A 15,140-nucleotide genomic window follows, 5' to 3' on the forward strand; every position below is an offset into this window, starting at 1 on the left:
TATTTAGAGATCAAGCCTTAGGCACCATTCCTAAAGGTACAAGCCTCACTGCATTCCTTTACTCTATTCATGCAAGGGGTGGGGAGGGTCTCTTAAAGATTTTAGAGACCAAGCTTATATCTTAAATATCTTTAAGTTAGCCAATGAGAGTTCCTTTCTGGCATTCAATATACTAGTTAGTAGACTTAAAACCCCGTTTCTGAAATTCACTGAGAACATTAGCAAAGAATCTGGTGTCAATCCAGATGTTGATGACAGAAACAGAGTACTCACTTCTAGCATATGGGTTTTTCAGTTGGAACATTAGCAACAACCTCTGGAGTATGCACTTTCAATTAAAATTTTAGTTGACTGCACCTAGGCTGCAGTTTATCCTAACTAGAACAAATAAAATATCTTAATTTAATTGCCATCCTCAAACCATGGCTTGCACACACGCTTCTGTTTAGATCCCATTGGCTGGAAGTTGGTAACATGGTCACATTCAGCTTTAAGGGAAGCTGGGAAGTGTGGCCTTTTTCTAGGAGACCCTGTGCCCAGATATCATAGATACTACTACCAAAGGAAAAGAGATGAACAGGTACTTTGTGAACTCTGCAAGGCTTCCCCTGCAGAGGAGAGACTCACTGTGGTTGCTCAGTATTTTCACTTGTATGGCAATGAATCAGTCCTTACTCCTCTCTCAGTCTGTGGGAAACTTTCCAGGTATGAGAAATAGTCCCATGTTTTCCCAGAAATGGGTCAGGGATGTGGCAATGGCTTAGTGGTGGCTATAGATGTGTGAAGGCAAAAATTTCTTCCATCAGTTCTCTTATGTTCCCAGTTATGTTAGGATCTTCTACTAAAAGTGTGTCCATGGATTAGCAGCTTCTGCATCACCTGGGAGCTTGTTTGAAATGCTGACTTAATTTTAACAAGACCTGCAGATGGTTCCTATGCACAGTCCAATTTGAGAAGTACCGTTTTCGAACGCTTCCTCCTCCTTCCTCAACATACCTGTACTGGAGCACACACACTAGGACGGGGGCTAAAGTGTTTCCTCCAGCAGGGCAGCTTTGACCTAGAGCACAAAAGTAAGTCTGGGAGAACTCACAGACAACTGGTGTATTATAGTTTAGATCATAAATTACTCAGCCATTTCATACAGATTAACTTATTTTTCTATGCAAAAAGCAATTAAAATACATATGTTTTGGTTTTTCAGAAGAAAGTATCAAGAAGAATATGTTAAGAGTGGACCTGTTTGGTAATATACAACATGATAAATACAATTAATACTTCTGTGTGTTATATATGAATGTTAAGAGAATAAATCCTGACTTTTCATCACAAGGAAAAATAAAAAAATTTTTTTTTCTTTTATTTTATATCTATATGAGTTGATGGATGTTCACTATACTTACTATGGTCATCATTTCATGAAGTATGTAAGTCAGATCATTAAGCTGTATAGCTTAAACTTATACAGTGCTATATGTCAATTATATCTCAATAAAACTGGAAGAAAAAAAGAAATGTAATAAATAAAATTCTTTGCATTACATATTAAAAAAAGAGAGGATCTGTTTAGATGATGGAACTCTGGATAATTTATTTTTCCAACTGTGTCATACTTGTCAGAATTTTTTAAATGAACATAAACTATTTTACTTTATTTTTTTAATAAATTTATTTATTTTAATTTTAATTTTGGCTGCGTTGGATCTTTGTTGCTGCGTGCAGGCTTTCTCTGGTTGCGGTGAGCGGGGGCTACTCTTTGTTGTAGTGTGCAGGCTTCTCATTGCAGTGGCTTCTCTTGTTGCTGAGCATGGGCTCTAGGCACGTGGGCTCAGTAGTTGTGGCACACGGGCTTAGTTGCTCTGCGGCATGTGGGATCTTCCCAGACTAGGGCTCGAACCCGTGTCCCCTGCATTGGCAGGGGGATTCTTAACCACTGCACCACCAGGGAAACCCACATAAACTATTTTAAAGTGGAAAAAATTATTGTTTGAGAATAATATGAAACATACTTGTTTTAGCTTTAGCAATCAGTTAGATAGCTGCATAAGAAATAACTCTCTAACTGGTCTGGAAGAGAACAGCAATGGCATGGGTCATTATGTATCTACCCAAGACAAGCTTCTGCAGTTGCCAAAATAAACTGCTTATTCACAGGAGACGGGCAGTGCTGATTTTGGAACATTACTCTTAACTGCTGACTTATGCAACTCAAAAATTTTAGTGTCATTTCCTAACTTTGTTTTAAATGTATTTTCATCTTGAAACTTGGCACAAATGTTTAATAAAATTTTCTTTTTGTAATTGAAATGACTCAATTCAACTACATTTACTGGACAGCTGAAGGTTACACAGCTCTAAATCTTTTTTGTTGTTGTTTTTTTGGAGGGAATGTAGAAAGGAATAAAAAGGCATGGTCCATACATTCAGGAACTCACTTTGGAGGACTATCATGAAATTCTTTTATAACTCTTTCAAAAATTAGGATTTGTTTAAGTGTGTGAGATAATTTTATTCTGATTGGATATTCTTATAACTATATACACTTTTTCCCCAAAACCCATGATATATCTGATCCATTTGATATAAAAACAAGAATAAACTGTAGCTTCAAAGGTCACGATCATGTAGAGAATAGTACTGAAATAAGATATAATTTCACAATAGCAAGTATGGAAACACATTGAAGGCATTGGATCTTTCTCCTGCTGCTTCTGGAGAAAGATGAGGAAAGGCAAACGAAGGGAGCAGAGAAAGCAATACATTTCCTTAATCAGTTCTTGGCAAGAACTTTTACAGGAGAGCTTACAATGGGAAATTCATGCCTGTTCCTTGACTCTTGAAACAACAAAACTGAGTTTCCCCAGAAGAAATTTTTACTCTAATGGTGGAATTAGATTAAATTGACTAAAAACAGTGAAGGATTAGTGAAGAAGACTCTACGTTCTATCAGAGGATTAAAAAAAAAATCTAATTCTGACATTTTAATTTGTGTACTGATTGAGATAGATGTTAATTTTTTTGTATTGTGTGATAAAAAATATTGCCTGCCATATCAATAAACAAAGGATGTTGCAGCCAACAATCCCTCAGCCACTACAGCCACCCGCAACTGTGTACCCTGAGGGGATTCAGGATGGAGAAAAGCAGGATACTGGCCCTAGGTAGTTAAGGGGCATATCAAAGGAATGATTTCAATGAGCCCAGTCTCTTGCGTCTTCCTGTACGTAGAAAAGCCTAAATTCATTAACTTGATAGACCTGGTTGCGGCATACAGGATCTTAGTTCCCCTGACCAGAGATCTAGCCCGTGCCCGCTGCAGTGGAAGCAAGGAGTGTTAACCACTGGACTGCTAGGGAAGGCCCTGATTTTCTTTAATTAACAGTAATCTTTTGATGTTCAGACTACCTGATCTTTATTGCAATTGGGAGCAGTCCCTCAGAGCCATCTGAGAGGCTGTCTTCTGGCCTTAAGTCCTCAGTTTTGTGGGCCAAATAAAATATAGTTCTCAACTTTTAGGCTGTGCATTTTTTTTTCAGTCATCAATAGTCTTGTTAATAAAGAGTTCTTTATGTTTTAAAAAACAAAAATCAGGAAATTAAAATAAAGTTAACACTTTTTTTTTTGGTAACATGAAAGAGATACCCAGTCAAACTAGCTTAGTTATTAAAAAGGAAGATGTATGTCAATGTTACAGATATTTCACAGAATTCTGTGCAGTTGGGCCTCACACAAACTAGGAAGCTGTTTAGAACCGAGGTAAATAGTCTCTCTCACTTAGTCTCAGCTTCTTCTCCACATCTATACCATTTTCATCTCTCTGAAGATCAGTTTCATTTGCTTACTCATTATCTTGCAAATGGCTGCCTCAGCCACTGAACTGTCATGGCTTTGTTATTCCAATACAGTACTCACCACTGACTAGTAACAATCTCTGTATTTTATAGTTTGAATTCACAATGTAGGGAATCTGATCGGTCCAGATCATCTTCTCAAGTCAAGTCACACCAGCTGAAGGTGTGACTTGACTTGAATCAACCAATGGATTAGCTGCCCATTTGGAGCCCATACCAGGTCCAATCAGCCATGGCTGAGAGATGAAGAGATCATATGTGATATGCTGGCTGCCCTATTCTTCTGGGCATATCCTTATTTCAGATAAAGTATAAAGAAAGGAATAAATTGGGTTTGGCCTTAGCAAACCTGAATCCATAAGGTGAAGTTACAGAAGACAATGCACGTGAAATAATTAAATAATATAACTAAAATAAATGACCAAATAAATAGTATGACAAAAAATACCAAGGGCTGAGAATTTAACACAATGTATAGTGATCTGAGAAGGCTTATAACAATATGAAATGTTGAAAAGCTGAAGGAGTTTGTCAGATATGCTTCCCCACCCCCCAAAAAATAGAAAAAGGATATGTTCCTTGAGTAATAAGTTTCAGATTAAAATTAACATTAAATTGTCAAAAGAATTCTGGTTCAAGATGGCTGATGAAGCACATGCCTAGGAAGAAAAATATATAAAAAATGAAAACAAAAATAACACAATGAAAGAAATGGGAGGGGTTGTTGGTAGACAAGAGATTTCAACAAATTTCTGGAAGATGTAAAATTTCTGGAAGATGAATGAGTGTTGATTGTTGAGGCTGAGTAGAGGAAGCCATAGCCAAGAACACACCAGGGAGCTGACTGTCTGGAAGAGGCCCAGACAAGCTCTAGACTTTGACACAGTAGATGCAATCGGGGATGGGACTAAGAAATTGGACTGAAAGGATCTGTAGACAGTCATTAACCCCAGGGCAAAAACTGGAGGGTTTAAACAATCTTAAGAAACTGCCTAGGAAAAACTAGGGCAGATGACTAGGAAACATTCCCGAGGTAATGACTCCTTATTCTGGCATTTAAGGGTTCCTAGAGTTACAGCTGGCTTCGTGGCTGCACAAATCCTACCTACCGTTAACCAGCCCATGTACATGCAGCTCCCAGAGTCTTTCTATTGCCATATTTTTTTAAAAAGGTTTTTATTTTGGCATAATTTTAGATTTACAGAAAAGTTGGAGGAAAGAATTCTCATGTATACTATACCCAGGTTTCTTCAATATTAGTATGTTAACATGTTTATTCCTTTCTCTCTCTTTTCTTTTTTTTTTTTTTTTTTTTTTTGCAGTATGTGGGCCTCTCGCTGTTGTGGCCTCTCCCATTGCGGAGTACAGGCTCCGGACGCGCAGGCTCAACGGCCATGGCTCACGGGCCCAGCTGCTCCACAGCATGTGGGATCTTCCTGGACTGGGGCACGAACCCGTGTCCCCTGCATTGGCAGGCAGACTCTCAATCACTGCGCCACCAGGGAAGCCCTCTCTCTCTTTTCTTGACAAATAGGTAGATAGATATACATACATTTTGTTTTTTTTCTGAACAATTTGATAGTCAGACATGATACCCCATTATACTTAAATACTTCAGTGTGTATTTCCTTAAAACATTCTCTCACACAAGTACAAAAAAAGATCAAAATCAGAAAATTAACATTGATATAATACCATTATCCAGTTGTTGCTCTTATTCAGGTTTTTCCAATTAAAAAAAAACCTTCTTTTCAGCTATAGAAATTTCCAGATCATGTTGCATTCAGTTGCCATGTCTCTTTTAATCTCTTTTAATGAAGACCAATTCTTTAACCTTTGTGTTTCATGGTACTGACATTTTAGACTACTCTTCAATTATTTTGTAGAATGTCACTCGGTTCAGGTTTGTCTAATGTTTCCTCATGATTAAATTCAGGCTGTACATTATCGGCAGCAAATCACAGAAGGAAGGGATTTTTCTCAGTGCATCTTATCAGGAGGCATGTGATGTTAATTTGTCCCGTTATTGCCTAATTATTAAAGTGAACAGCAACGAAGGATCAATAGATATCAGATGAAAGTCTCCAACATGAAAAGAAAAACCTAAGGTAAACTAACAGGAAGATAAAGAAAGAAAAAGAAAGGAAGGAAGGAAGGGAAGGAGGGAGGGAGGGAGGAAGGAAGGAAGGAAAGAAGGAAAGAAAGAATTCAGGGAACAGACATACACCTTAAAATAGGAGAGACTTTCCAACTGGTAGCTTCTGAGATGTCAAAAACAATGACATATATAAAACAAGAAATTGTGTGTTATGAAGAAGAAAGAATTCTTGGAAAATAAAATTGAATTGTAGGAGTTAAAATTTTGAAAGTTTTAAAGGTGAAGTCAAGAAACTCACCTAGAAAATAGGAAAAAGAGAGAGAGTTGTAGGAAAGATAAGATGTAAAAGTCATAGCAGATCATTGCTGGGGTTCTATATTAGGATCAGCTTTGGTTGCATCATAAAACAGAAAAATCACTAAAAATTCAGAGATTGACAAGATAGAAGTTTCTCACTCACATAAAAGAAGTAGATAGCTCTGAGGTAGTTTGGTGACTTCAGTGAGTCACTGGGAACATTAGGCTGTTACCTTCCTGTTCTACCATCTAGTAAATGCTAAATGGTAGAACAGGCCACCTCATTCTCAAGGCCACCTCATAGTCCAAGATGGCTGCTGCAACTTAAGCCATTGTGTCTGAATCCAGGCCAAAAAAGAAGTAAGCCAGAAGGACCCAAAAAAAATTTTTTAAGGGTTGGGGGGTGGTTGTTACAAACGGTGCTAACTACCTTTAAGCAGCTTTCCCATAATTCTGCTTACATCTCTTTTGCCAAACCTGCTTGCAAGGAAAGCTAAGAAATGTAGTCCTTTATTCTGGGCAGCAATGTGATCACAGAAAGATCAGGATACTCTTACTAAGGAGGAGGATATTGATATTGAGTTAGGCAGTTGGCAGATTCTGCCACCTAGTTTAATAGGCAACATAATTTCCACAGCAGAAAGGAGATACAAATCATTAAGTATCTAGTAAATACCTCACAGGTTACATCTTGTACACATAGTCATAACAGTTTGAAATTTTAGAAATCTAGTAGCTAAAAATAAGGACAGTGTAATTCCAAACAAAAAAAAAATCTTTAACAAATATATAAAAGATGTTCAACCTTGTTTACAAAATTAGAGGACTACAAATAAAAATAAAAATAAAATATTTTTCAGGATCAGCTTGGAAAAATTAAGATATTGAAAATATCCTATGTTGGTGAAGGTTTTGAAGAAGAGTTTTCTCATCAGCTATTGGCATAATTATAAATAAAGTCAGCCTTTGGAATGAAAATTTGGCAGCACTTAATATATAAATGTATCGGGTTTTTGTTGATACTGTAACAAATTACCACAAACTTCAGTGGATTTAAACTATACATATTTAAAACACACACACACACACTCACACACACACACACACATTTATTAATTTAAACTCTGTAGGTCATAGTCTGGTATGGGCTTCACTGGATTAAAATCAAGGCGCCATCAGGGCTATGTCCCTTTCTGGAGGCTCTAAGGGAGAATCCGTTTCCTGTTTATCTCCATTGCTGGCTGATTCAGTTCCTTGCAGATATGTCTGAGGGCTTCATTCTCTTGCTGGCTGTCAGCTGAGGGCAGATCCAGAGTCCAGTGTGGTCTTTGGCTCATGGTCCCCATCCTCCATCCTCAAATCATCCATGACAGCTCAAGTCTCTCTCTTCACATCTCTTCCTTCTTCTGTCCCAGCTCTGACCCAGTCAAAAAAGGCTCTTCACTTTTAAGAACTCATGTAATTAGACTGGGCCCACCCAGATAATCCAGGATAATCTCCCCATCTCTAGGTAGATAATCATGTCTGCCAAATCCCTTTTGCTGTGTAAAAGAACAAATTCAGGGAGTTCCCTGGTGGTCAAGTGGTTAAGACTCTGTGCTTCCACTGCAGGGGGCATGGGTTCCATTCCTGGTTGGGGAACTAAGATCCCACAAGCCACGCAGAGCAGCCAAAAAATAATAATAATAATAATAATAAACAAATAAATAAATTAATTAAAAGAATGAATTCACGGGTTCTAGGATTAGAGCATGGACATCTTTGAAGGGTGTGGGAAACATTACTTTGCCAACCTCTGTAAAATATACATTCCCTTGTACCTAGTAATTACACAGAGAAACACAGCACACACCTTAAAACCTGGTGGGGGGGGTGGGTTGGAGAAAGAGAGAGAGAGAGCGAGAGATAGGGAGGGAAAATGGAAGACTTACAAAGAATAGTATCATTAACTGCATCAGACTTCTTATCAGCATCATAAGATGCTAAGGAAAATATGGAGAAAGTCTTTCAAAGTTGTCTGGGGAAAATTTTTAATCCAGATTATTGTTATGCTTAGCCAAGCTATCAATTGAGTTTGAAGGGGGAAAAGGGCATTTTCAAATATTTAAGGATTAGTATTCTTTTCTCCAACATACCTTTTCTTAAAAAGTACTTGAGGATGCATTTTAGCAATAAGAGAGAGTAATCTAAGAAAGAGGAAGGTGGGGGACACAGGAAGCAGGGAAGTAAAGTCCCAGGATGATTGCTGGGCAGCAGCCTACAGAGTTCCCAGCCCACATTGGAGCAGGAGGATTGAGGACCCCAGATAGAAATTGTTCAGAAAAAGACTGAAAAAGATTGTGGGGTGGATAGGACAAGCTCACAGAGAGTTTGAAAATATTGAGGCTATAATAAAGGTACAGAATACACGGTCTAAAATGAAAGTAACATGTTCCGATTTAAGCAGCTGGTGAGGTGTAAAAAACCTCAAACTGTTTGAACCACAGTTTTTGAACTCTGAGCAGCAAATAAGTAGTCTCTTTTGTGTGAAATACCACAGCCACGGCACTGGAACTGTAGAGGGGAGAGCAGTGCCTGTTCGCACGTAGCTTTACGCCTGGTCACACCTGGACATGTTTGTATGTGATGACTTTGTGTGGGAAAATGTCTGGAAGGATGCGTGCCTTGTTAACAACAACTGTGGTTGGAGATGGGACTTGAGTGACTGTTTTCTTTTTGTTTATCTGTATTTTTCAAAAATTTCTAACATCATCGTCTATCTGTCAGCTATTCAATTTAGATGGTGTCAGTGACTTTAAAAACACTGTAGAGACAATTGTGACATCATTATGTGGAAAAAACATGGGCTTTGGAGATAGAAGATATCTTTAACTCCTGCCTTTAGTGTTTATAAGCAAACTGGGACAGTAAGTCACCCTACATCCCTTTGAGACCTAGCAGGTCCAGCTAAGAGGCCAAAAACATGCAAAGGACCTTCCACACGTACATTCAAATTTGCTGTGTCTTAAAGTGCCAAGCACTGTGCCAGACACGGGAAACAGAGAGGAACAAGATATAGTCTCTGTCCTAAAGATGCTCCAAGTCAGAGGAGGATCAGACCAGGAAAACTTTAGTCACATCACAGAGGGGAGAGTGCTGTGCTTCATGTAAACATGGAGTGCCCCGGAACCCCAGAAGAATGGAAGCTCCCCCCACCGAACTAGGGAGGGTCCAATGAGGCTTCTCATAGGAGGCGACATAACATGTGTTCTCAGAGACAAACAGGAACAAGCCAGATGGAGGACATGGAAAGAGCCTTCTTGGCAGGGCATTGGTGTACACAGTGGGTTGGAAAGACCATGGTGATCCCACAGCTTCTAGTGGCCTGAGGCCATTAGAGCCTCAGGGACATGTGATCCTGGCATGGTGGGTGGGAGCTGGGTCATGAAGAGGCTACAAAGCCTACTAAAGTGTCTGGGCTTTTACAAAATTCACTCTGGTGGTTGCCAAGGGAATGGAGTGACAGGGAATGTGACCAAGATTATTATGTGAGAGTTTAGAAAGAATTTATGTGACCCTCCAGAAGTTCCTCCCACCCTCGCTGTCTAATCAGATTCCTTCTACCTCCCCTACTCTTTCACGGCACGCTGCTTGTTTCCTTCTCAGTTCTTACATTTCCGGTCTTAAACTTTTTTGATCACTTACCTGATTATAGTCTTTCTCCCCCGTTAGGCTGTAAGCCCCACAGGGCAAAGACTGTGTCTGTTTTATTCACCAATACAGTGTACATAGCCTGCACCTAAACAGTAGTGGGCACTCAATAATTATTTGTTGAGCAAACAAATCACCAGAATAAGGCAGCAACTATGGAGATGGGAAGGAGAAGGCAGATTTGAGAGTTAAGATGCAGAATAGACAGAACCTGGTGACTGGCTGATCGATTTAGAGAGCTGTGCCGGGGTGAGGGCTGCAGGGCGGGGAGGTTGTAGATGAATCTTCCAGGGGCCTGACCTGGGAGACATTAAACTGAGCTGGTGGTTGTTGGGTGAGTGTGGTGGGCTGGAGAGGGGTGGGCTGGGGTGAGAATAAGTTCTCATCAGGGGACTATTGTAACCCTGAACTCACCCCACAGTTTTAACTCCCCTGCCTTCCTGCTCTTTCAGTGGTTCTTAAACTTTGCTACACCATAGAATCACCTGGAAAAACCCCACATGGGGGACCTTCCTTAGACCAATGAAATCTGAGGATGGGGGCTGAGCATCAGTATTTTTAAACTTTTAAAATACTGATGTTCCAGCAAAGACCATTGTCCCGTGGGTTTCCAGATGAGCAATTCCCTTCCTGCCCTTCATTTGGAAACCTTGGGCTTATCCATCATCTCACTCGGCCAGCGTGCTGCTGCCCCACCTGCTCCAAGAGGCGTCAACTGGCTTCCATTCTTCTTCACCAGGGTTGGGTCCTAGCACTGAAAACCCTCTACAAATATTTGTGCTTTTCATTTGTCACTGCCTGCCATGTGTGTCACCTTGGCCAATATTTGCACTTGTGGATGACTACATTTAATGCTTAATGGTGTGCTTTGCTTAGAAGGTGCAAAGGATGTGAATTACTTGAGTTTTCCTGTTTCCTTTTGAACCTTGGAAAACGTCCAGATGATTCTCTTTAGCCCTTATTCATTTTCTTCAAACATTTTGCAATCTGGGCCTATACAAATAGATCTAATGACGCAATACGCAATTTCTAATTTCTTGCCAGTAACAAGGAAGCATCTTTTTGGTTGGTAGTGTGGCGAGGGGGAAGGACAGCACATTGTGTACCAAAACAAAATCGGGCTGTGGTTATCTTCTGGGGTAATTCCTGGTGGTTTGTCATTATGGACGTTACTACAAGTTTCTGTGGTTTTCAAGACCCCAGATAAACTATTGAAAGTGATGAGGCCCAGGAATGAAACTTTGTTGTTTGTAAATTAATGTTAAAAGCTAATCGTTTTTTTTTTCTTTTTCCTTCAGCGTCTGCACATGATTTGACAATAGAAACTATTTGCATCTTATGTTACTTATTTGATTTACACACATTTTTGATTTACACATTCTTTGATCCTGAAGACAAGTTCCGTACTTGCAGACTTTGATTTGTTTTATGGCAAAACTTCTGGGAGAGCTGCTGGGAGGAGAGATGGCTCTTTTTCAGTGTAAGCCTAATTAGAGGGGACAGAGAAAGGCTCTTGCCAGGGGTTGGAGCCCTGTGTGCAAAGCCGGCAGGGCTGGATTTGGTTGGAAGCACTGCAAGTGATAGGATGACTGGCTTGTAGCAGGGTGGGGTTATGTGAAGGACTAGAATGAAGAGGTGGGTGGGAAGAAGGCAGATCACAGGGGGTCTTGTACACTTGAGTGCTGCCCCCTCAGTCTGCAGCTACTCCTTCCTCCTGTGCATCCTGCACATCGAGCTTCCCAAAGTGTACATCTGATCATTTTGCTTCTCCCTTAAAAAACAAAAACAAAATAAAAACCTCACTATGTTGCCCAACAAATAAAGACCCAATTCTTTAGACTCCCTCTGTCTAGTTGTGAGACTTTTCTCCTACTTCTTTATTTAAAGGCAAAGGATAGGATGCAGCAAAAAAAAAAAAAAAAAAAAAAAAAAAGACAATGCAGGAAGACATTAGCGTTCCAGGAGACATTCCACGAGGTGACCTAACCAAGGACATTTCTTTTGCACACACAGGACTGCACAGCCTCTTGGACTTGAACCTGTCAAATTCCTTGTGAAGAATTTTGCCTTTGGGAGAACTCCTGAAAAATCCTGCAGTATTTAAGTCCTTTAAAGAGTCAAGCAATGCTTATCGAGCATGTTGGTATAAGAAAGAAGCAGGATCTGCTGTTTAAGATACTGCTTCTTTCTTATACCAATCTTATTCTTTGGCCAGTTTCGACATTTTGCAAACATTCCTTACTCTTTTTAACCTCCGTGCTTTTGCTTAAAGGATTCCGTTTTTTACAGAACGTCCGTTCTCCATCTCCACCTGGGAAGGCTTGCTTACCCGTGTTTGAGGGCCTAACTGAAATGTTATTTCCTTCATCCCATCACATTGTCATTCCAGGTAGAAGTGACTTTTGTCTAGAGTTTAATTTTTAAAAACTTTGAAGTATAATTTACATGTATTTCCTAAAATAAGTGTACAGGTGATGAAGTTTCACAAACTGAACACACTTGTGACACCAAGAATCAGAATGTTACCAGCACCCAGAAACCCTTTCTCCCATCACCACTCCCATCCAAGGGAAACTATGATCCACACTTCAGGGCATAGATTAATTTTGAACTTCATAAAAGGAGGATCATAACATATGTCCTCTTTTGTATCTAGCTTCTTTCCCCTAATATTATGTTTGTGAGATTCATCCATGTTGTTATATGTATTTGTGGATGATTCATTCTGTGGCTGTATAGTATTCCATTGTGTGAATATACTATGCTTTAGTCATGCATTCTACTGTTGATGGGCCATTTACTACTTTGTACATTCCTAGTACACGCCTTTTAGTGAAAGTGTATATGCATTTTGAAACTATGTATGTATTCATACTCCTATATGAACATAGGAGTAGAGTTGTTGGGTCATAGGGTGTGCTTATGTAGATACTGCCAAACAGATTTCCCAAGTGACTGCATCTCTTTACACATCCACCACTGATGCACGAGAGTTCTAGCTGCTCCACATCCTCACTGTGACTTGGTATCTTCCATCCCATCCATGCATTGAATACACCTTCCAGAAAGCATATACCACAGAGTTCCTATTCAACGCTACAAAGAGACCCAGATCAATGTATAAAGTAGGACAACCCCTCTCTCCAACTATTCTGCCTCGGGAGTTTCTTTGTTTGTTTTGTTTTGTTTTGAATACATTATTTGAGAAATGAAATCTTTTCCTGGTTTTAAAAACTAAGAGAGCATAGGAAACCTTCTGAGGTGCTGGGAACGTTCTATATCTTATACAGTATTATGGTTACGTGGGCTTATATACATGGATAAATTTTAAAAAATTAATAGAGCATCAACAAATTTGTATGCCTTTCTCCAGTCCTATCCCACCAATAATGTAAAAAAGAGACATATGTGAATACATATTCAGAGTAGATTCTTGCCAGGCTGGGGAGTAGATTAGTGATTTGGATGTAACCCAATCTGGAGGTTCTCAGAGAAGCAAATTTGCCACTTGCAACATGGTGCCTATTTTTCTGCCTTAATCATCACTCTAGATTTACTTGATGGAAAAGAAGCCTTCCTGGGGGGAGAAAAATTGGTGGGCATTTCTTGCAAAGACAAGGTTCTGAATGAAGGAATGATATTGGTGAGCCCACTTCAGTTTTCTTTAAATATCATGTCTGTGCCTTGTTTACTCCATTGTTATTTGTATTGGGCACTCTGAAGCCTAGAGTTTAGGAATAAAATAAAGGTCAAACAGATCTAGAAATTATTTTTAAAAAAAGACAAGACACAGTGTCGTTGTTGTTTGTCCCAAAGCAATACTGCCACCTAATGGTAGAAAAGGAGAACTTTCTCTCAATGTCTTAGCTGCAAGTGGTAATGATGGAGAGTCCCAAGCACTTAACTATGGGTGAAAATAAAACTGATATCAATTAAACATTTTCACCCTGACCCACTCCCGCCACCTTTCCCAAGAGATATAGCTCATAGAATTCTTAAAAGTATGCCACAAAATCAAATACATGATAGGGCATTACGAGTCCCTCCAGAAAGCTGGAATCACTGCCTTCTATAATTGCTTGAGAGAAACTTTTGTTTCATTGTTAGCTATCATTCCACATAACAAGATTTTAAGATCAAGAAATTACTTTTTCTGTTATGTGTGGTAGTAAATTCTCCCAGTAAATCTCATTTTTTAGAAGAGATACGCCCTCACTATGTTTTGTTTATGATGTATTTATTTGGCAAATCCTACTTTATTTGTTGACTTCAGTTTATTACATTTTACTATTTTTTATTGCTGGACATAACACAGTTTTCCTTTAGCATGAAAACAAATGCTTTTAAAAATCACAATTAGGGCTTCCCTGGTGGCGCAGTGGTTGAGAGTCCGCCTGCCGATGCAGGGGACATGGGTTCGTGCCCCGGTCTGGGAGGGTCCCGCATGCCGCGGAGCGGCTGGGCCCGTGGGCCGTGGCCGCTGGGCCTGCACGTCCGGAGCCTGTGCTCCGCAACGGGAGAGGCCACAGCAGTGAGAGGCCCGCGTACCGCAAAAAAAAAAAAAAAAAAAAAAAAAAAAAATCACAATTAAGGGAAAATTACATTCTTTTCTGATACAATACTAACATGTTAACAGTAATACTAGCTATATACCAAAGACACCATAAAATAAAAATTACACTAGTAAAAGTGTTCTGAAGGCATAGAAAACTTGGCAATTTAATTTTTTAGTGCATCTTTCTCTTTTTTTTGTTTGTGTATTAATTTGCCAAACATTTATTAGGAACCTACTATGTGTCAGCACTCTGCTAGAAGCTGGGAATACAAAGATTAATGTGACAGTCCCTGCCCACTGAGGGGCTATTCTCTAGGTGCGTAAGACAGAAACAGAGACAGATAATTATAATACTTTGTACAATGTATAGTTACCAAAATATTCTGAGGACACAGAGAGAGGCACCTCAATCCTATTGGAAAGATGGAGAGGAGGACAGCTTGGTTGGGGGGAACCTGAGTCTTAATTTCGGAGTAGGTGTTGGCTTGGCAAAGGGTAGGGGTTGAAGATGGGGGAGGGCTGATGTGGATTTTGAAGTATCTGTGGGATTTCCAGGTGGAGCAGTTCATTTCCCATATGGAGACGCGAGTCAGAAGCAGGTGCCTAGGGGAGAGTGAGAGATAGATTTGAGATTTCACCTGAGAAACTG

This window comes from Hyperoodon ampullatus (genome assembly GCF_949752795.1).
Source record: "Hyperoodon ampullatus genome assembly, chromosome: 9".
Lineage (NCBI taxonomy): Eukaryota > Metazoa > Chordata > Mammalia > Artiodactyla > Ziphiidae > Hyperoodon > Hyperoodon ampullatus.